The 6,152-nt window shown below is 40.8% G+C and overlaps 1 protein-coding gene and 1 non-coding gene across 2 annotated transcripts in view; both read left to right on the forward strand.

Moving 5' to 3' along the window:
* COP1 (COP1, E3 ubiquitin ligase) overlaps positions 1 to 6,152 on the forward strand; it is a 210,567-nt gene that overhangs the window by 178,751 nt on the left and 25,664 nt on the right. The window lies entirely within an intron of this gene.
* LOC112549242 lies at positions 3,266 to 3,401 on the forward strand. The gene has a single exon (XR_003092620.1).

Below are 6,152 nucleotides of genomic sequence, written 5' to 3' on the forward strand. Positions count from 1 at the left end.
GATTGGCAAAATGGGATTTGGAGGCATTCTCCTGCAGCTAATCCTGTCCTGCAGGTCTGGGATGTTTTCAACTAAGATGGTGTCTGCCTCCTATCCCATGTGCAGCTTTGGGTCTCCCCCAAGCACAGTACAGAGGGAATTCTGCAACAGCTGGATCCCTCCCAGACCTGAACAGGTCCAGCTGTTGCTACCTCCCATCTCTTACACAGACTGTGGTGACCCTGGTCTGTGCAAGGGGCAAGAGGCAGAGAGTGTCCCTCAGCTGAAGACGGCCTATCAGCCATAGGGGTCATGTGGGGAGTGAAGAAGCAGCTTCCTATTGCCCCCTAGCTGGGGAGCTCACCTTTTGAGGTCATTTTGTTGCTGTCTAGCCAGAGGGCTGGAACACCTTGTACACACCCCCTCTCACCACATTTTTCAGTGCTAAAATTGAACTCCTGTCCACAAGCTTGCTCAAAACATCACAGTCCTGTCCTGCAATAAGCCCTATTATTCCAGTAATATTTGATAATACCAGTGTTCCAATAAATAGTCGGTCCCAAGTAACAGTGTAGTTTAGTGTACTGAAGATAAGTCTGGGACTTGGAATTTCTGTTTTGTTTTGTTTTTTTGTTTTTTTTTAAATCCCAGTGTTGCCACTAACTTGCTGGGGGATCTTGAACTGACTCACCTCATCTGTGCTTCAGTTTCTTCATCCATAACCTCAGTCCTAGGAGTGCTGAGAAGACTAATTTTAGTACAGAGCTTTGAAACTGAAGGTTTTGGAAGTAAGTGCTACTGTGCAGACCATACCACTTTTGTGCAGTGGTTTTTGTAGCATAGACAAGTGCACACTGAGTGAGGTGGAGACCAATAAATGAGTGCCACTTAATGAATCTAAATTTGCACTTGCAAACAAAAGTTAATGAAGTAGGCTAATAGGTTGTGTTGTTTTCTCCTTTTTTGCCCCGCCCTACCCATGATACTGTATACTGCACATATGATACGGGGGTATATAGATGCATGTCAATCATGCCCACATTGAAAGCCATGGTCTACAGTTGTTACCTAATCATATCAATTAATAGTTATTTATCTTTTCTATTGCTGATTTTAAAAACACACATCAGTTCATTATGAATTGAAATAAATAGTATTCAGTTCTGATAGAACACACAGTTCCTTTTCTTTTACACCCGTTGTGCTTTGTCCCATCTTTCTTACCATCTCTGTTTATGTGTTTTGAAATGTTCTGAGGAATCAGCAGCGATAAGATAGCAATGGATAATTGCCATTCGCTTCAGCTTCAGTCACCATGACTTCTATTGAGGAGTAAATCAAAGCAACAGCTGTGTAGTAGGAATATTTAAAGGGCACTGGTCCAAAGGGGATGAAAGAGATTAGACAAATAATCAAATACAGGAGGGCTGCTTCTTCTTTCACCCTCTACCCCCAACCCACAGCTTCTTCAAGTTTGCTTTTCTAATATTAATGCAGCTGAAGGATATAAAATCAGACATACTGTGTCTCAACACAGTTTCTGTTCACTTGTATCATTGAGGCACAAACGGTAGATTATTTTTTTCCTTATTCAGTTGAATATTTTTAAGATTGCTTTTTGCTTTTAGAGTCTATGTTAGCCCAATGCATTTTTCTTATTGTTGGACTCCTTTTTGGTTTATTATTTTTTTATTAATCTCCAAATACTTTCAGAATGATATCGTATTAAAGTAATTTCAGGTATCTGGAAATGATATTTTTTTTATATCGACTGTGCAAAAATAGCTTCAACTGTATCCACTATAAGGGAAAGGCTTCTTCACTTGTCCTGTGTATTAGGCTTAAAGATAACATCATCCCAACTGTTGAGACCTAGATTTCCTATTTTTTGCTTTCAATAGAGATTAATCAGTGTCGAGACTTAATACAGGACAAAAAAAGATCTAATGATCTTCAAACAGCGATGTTAACAGTGATGTGCATTTCCTTTTTTGGTCCTACTATCCTAAGAAATCATCAATTTCTACAAGCTTCTATGTTTCTACCTTTACAGTATGTTTGAAATAGTACTATAAGTAGGTTTTGGGGGTTTATTATATTCTGTGCGCGTTTAAAAACCAATGTACCTTCTATTTGACAAAAATAATTGCATTTTGGGACATGGTAAGATGTGGCATGGTACAGGTTATCAGGCAGGAAGAAATTATTTTGATGCACACAAATCAGGGCTCGCTTCGCCTATAAAGACTGCTGGCAGCTGAAAAATCTATCACCATTGGGTCACAACTATTTTTGTGACTTTGGAATTGGAAATCAAGTGTATTAATGCATTTATTTTCATGTTTGGGATGGGTTCAAATCCTGGCTAGGAAGAATTAGCAAATGAGAACAGGCAATCATATTTAATAGATGGTCTCTGGGAGGACTCCAAGGCTGCTCTACTAGAGTGTGGTGCAGGACAGAATCAAAGAATAGACTTACTGTATAAAAGCATTAATTTCCCTTAGCTAGCATGATTTTTCCCTCAACTTTTCATGCACAGTGAAGTTTGTTTATAAAAACTTATTTTTCAGATGCAATCTATTTACTATAACCCTTTGCTTCCAAAGTTTCTGAAAATATTCATATGAAATACTCAGCATGCTCAGGTACCACCCTTTGTAGTTTACAGAATTACTCCAGTGAAGATTCCTAAACTGTAGTGTATGAGCTTGATGCCACATTAGTTTCTTTCCCAATAGTTTTCTATGAAGGTCATCCATGGACCAATAATATTGGGAGCTGCTAGAACTCACGTCGCATGTGTACTCTTTTAAGAAAAATAGTGAATATTCAATGGTTTTGTTGTAAGGAGGTTGGCAGTAAATTGCTTGCTGTTCTACATGGTTTCAAGAAATAGCCCCAGCCAGCAAATCTTTGGGCCTGATGACTAGTACATTTTCAATCAAGCTAGCAGAAGTAAACTTTAAAACTAATTTTAAGAGTAGGACTAGTAAAGGAGATATGAGTTCCATGTGTAATGACATTATGTATGCCTATAGCGTGTTCATCCTTCACTCTACGTGTTCTTTACAGTCTGTCTTTTCAACAGTGGCTATAATGGTTTTGACCTTCTGCATTAAACTTGCCTGCTTAATGATATTTTCTATTACTGTATCTGAATCCTTTTTTCTTCAGCTTATTTCCATGTGTTAAATTATGTTTAATTTAGGATTTGTTGCAGTCAGAAGTCTGTGATAAAAATGATCATGTAACAAAAAGCCTTTTAATAATGAAACTTACCAGAACTGGAAGCTGCAGGGACCAACCCTGTGGACAAATAAAATATATTTGTCTGCAATTGCAGTCTTCCTAGAGTAAAGTGGAGGTTTCTGTCTGGTTTAGGACAGCTAGCTAAACCTGATCGTTCCCCTCCACACATTTGCATACCTGTTATGTAGAGCTGCACAGTTGTAGGAGTTGGGTATAAATGGCCTGTAGAACCCAGGCCCATCTTTAGACGAGACTATACTCCCAGTAATAGTGTTGTACAAAAATGCTGCTCCTTTTTTTAAAGAGCTTGTTAGGCTTAGTGAGCTGGCTTATTCTGGTCAGTAAGTAAGGCATGGTGCACATGAATGGAAAAAGCCTACATATCAACATATCTTGCTCTAAATATTCTTGAAGTATTGTTGCTTATTCTCAGTAGCAACAGTAGCCTTCAGCCAGAATGAGGTCTCCAAGTTGCTAAGTGTTGTGCAAACTGATACTGAAAGTGTTCCTGTCCTGAAGAATCTGTTGTAAAAAGGAAAAAAGAATGGTGGAGGAGGCATAAAGGAAAATAAACGGCTTTAATGTACATTTGCAGTATTTCATTATTATAAGTTGTCAGATATGCTTTTACATTCATCATGAATTGGCTGATTTCTGGCCACTGTGGCTATGAGAAGTGGGTTTTGACTAGTTTGAAGGGTAATATGGTAGCCATATGCATGAGTATAAAGAAGGTATTCCTTGATTAATGATTCCTAGTGAATGGTTGCTTTCTATATACATGTAAAAGGGAAGTGCATTTCATTGCACGTGAAATTTGTGACGTTAGCCATTTGTGGTAATGCCAAAAGTTGTCAAGCTTCCCTTGCAGTTATGCCAGATATCAGCATTTCACCTACAGCATACTTTTCTTTACCAGTATTTGCCTTTCTTTCCCTGCCTCTTTGCCAGAGCACCTCAGTACTGACAGCCCTTAATGTTTCAGACCTCAACCAATTTATGTGGGGTCGGGATCTTGTTTAATTTTTCTTCTTTGTTTTGTTTAATAGATGATGGGCAGTCAGTGTTTAATGGCATAAGTACAAACTCCAGGCAGCTGTAGCATGTAGACTTCACTGTCCTTTATTTTGAAGTTTTTTAGCAGACGCCTATAAAAATTCCCATTGGGCCACAAATGACTTTCCATGTGCTATTGTGGAGGTATCCAAGACTTTATTAGTAAAGTGACGTTCAAATTTGAGCTGAAAATAGGGGGAAAACATCCTCTTTCATATTTTTTGATTGACTTCAGCGTCTGGATTTGATTCAGTAACTCTTCAGAGGTCAGTTGGATTTTCTACGTAACAATTTTCTTGGAAAATGTACTTAGTTTTGCAAAGAAAAGATTTTAAAATGTTGCTGTTTCTCTCCCGTTTCTTTTGGTTTTCCTCAATTAAATAACCACAGTTCCCACAAACTCTGAAATTTTCATATGGACTCAGAAAATCTTGAATGTAAGCCACTCCTGGAATTTTGAAATGTAAACATATGTTCTTTCCCTTGTTTTGCATAACTTGAGTTATGTGAAGAGCAGCCAGTGGAAATGTTTGGTTTCATCAGCTATTTCCAGTGTTGCCAGGCTGTCTTCCTGGCTCTTGGTGTACACTTGACCCAACAAAGTATATAACTTGCTATTTTCCGTCTACACATGCCTCTGGTGAATAAGGTTAATGACTGAGCAGTAGGAAGCTTAAAGTTACAGAGTCACAGAGAAAGTAGGACTGAGTCTGGTGAATAGAGAAGCAGAAGGGCTGAGAAAGTGAACAGCAGGGCTTAGGATGGGCATGAGGAGTTGAGCACAAGTTTAGGGAGGTAGCAGGATTTGAACAAGGGTGCAAGATGGGAACTGGAATAAGGAAGCTTTTGTTCATAAGTATGCAAAGAGCAAGGGTTGTGGGGTAAGCCCAGGGCACCTGTGCCAAAACATCCATGCTTCAAGATCTCCCTAAGTACTGCTGCCATGGAAGAACGGGAAGCTAAACCACGTGTGGTAGGTATTAGTTGCATCAAATAATGCACAACTGGGAAACTCTTAGAGAGTGGGATAAGAAGGTTGATATAAAAACCTCAGTGGAGTCATGTAATTATTTTGGACCCTTTATGCACCAGTGCTTTAGCCAGACATTTTGTGGGGAGGGTGTTGCGTGATATGTGAGGGAGGCAAGGTAGAACTGAAGCAAAACCAGATGCCGAGTTCGTAATTTATAGAAGTCACACAGGTACTGTTTTCTGATCACATGTATGTAAACCAATATGCATAGCCAGAAATCAGGGGACCTTTCTGAGCAGCATTCATGGGGTATGTCTTTAAAGGGGTAATAGTTAGCCCTGTGCGAAGTGGCTAGTATGTGTTTCGGATTCGGATTTGGCTGATTCGGGGGACAGTGATTTGATTTGAATCATTGTCCCGAATCAATTTGGCCAGTTCTCAGTTGGCGATTTGGCCGAATCTCTGAATTGGTCCCATCCCCCGCTCACTCAAAATGGTTGCCCCATGTGCTCTCCCAGCTCTTTTAAAAAAAAAGCCCAGACTCAATGGCTGCTGCCAGACAGGGGGTGATCCCTGCTGCCCCATGCTGCATGGGGGGCTCTGCCACAAGCTCCCAACCCTTGCCTGCTCTCCTGCCCCCACCCCCATGGCTGCCTTGCGGGGGGGGATTCCCTGCTGCCTCACACTTCCCCATGCTGTTTGGGGGGGGGGGGGGGGGGGGGGGGGCAGCGTCACTGCAGCAGCTGGTGAGTCTCGGAGCTTTTTTCCCCTAAGGACCAGGAGCTAGGTTAGGGTTAGGGCCAGCCATGGGGAGGGGGGGCGCTTGTGGCAGAGCTGATGAGTGGAGGCTTTTTTTTTTTTTTTTTTAAAGAGCCGGGGGCTGGGGGGGGGG

The sequence above is a fragment of the Alligator sinensis genome, unplaced genomic scaffold (genome assembly GCF_000455745.1).
Source record: "Alligator sinensis unplaced genomic scaffold, ASM45574v1 scaffold31_1, whole genome shotgun sequence".
NCBI classification, from domain to species: Eukaryota; Metazoa; Chordata; order Crocodylia; family Alligatoridae; genus Alligator; species Alligator sinensis.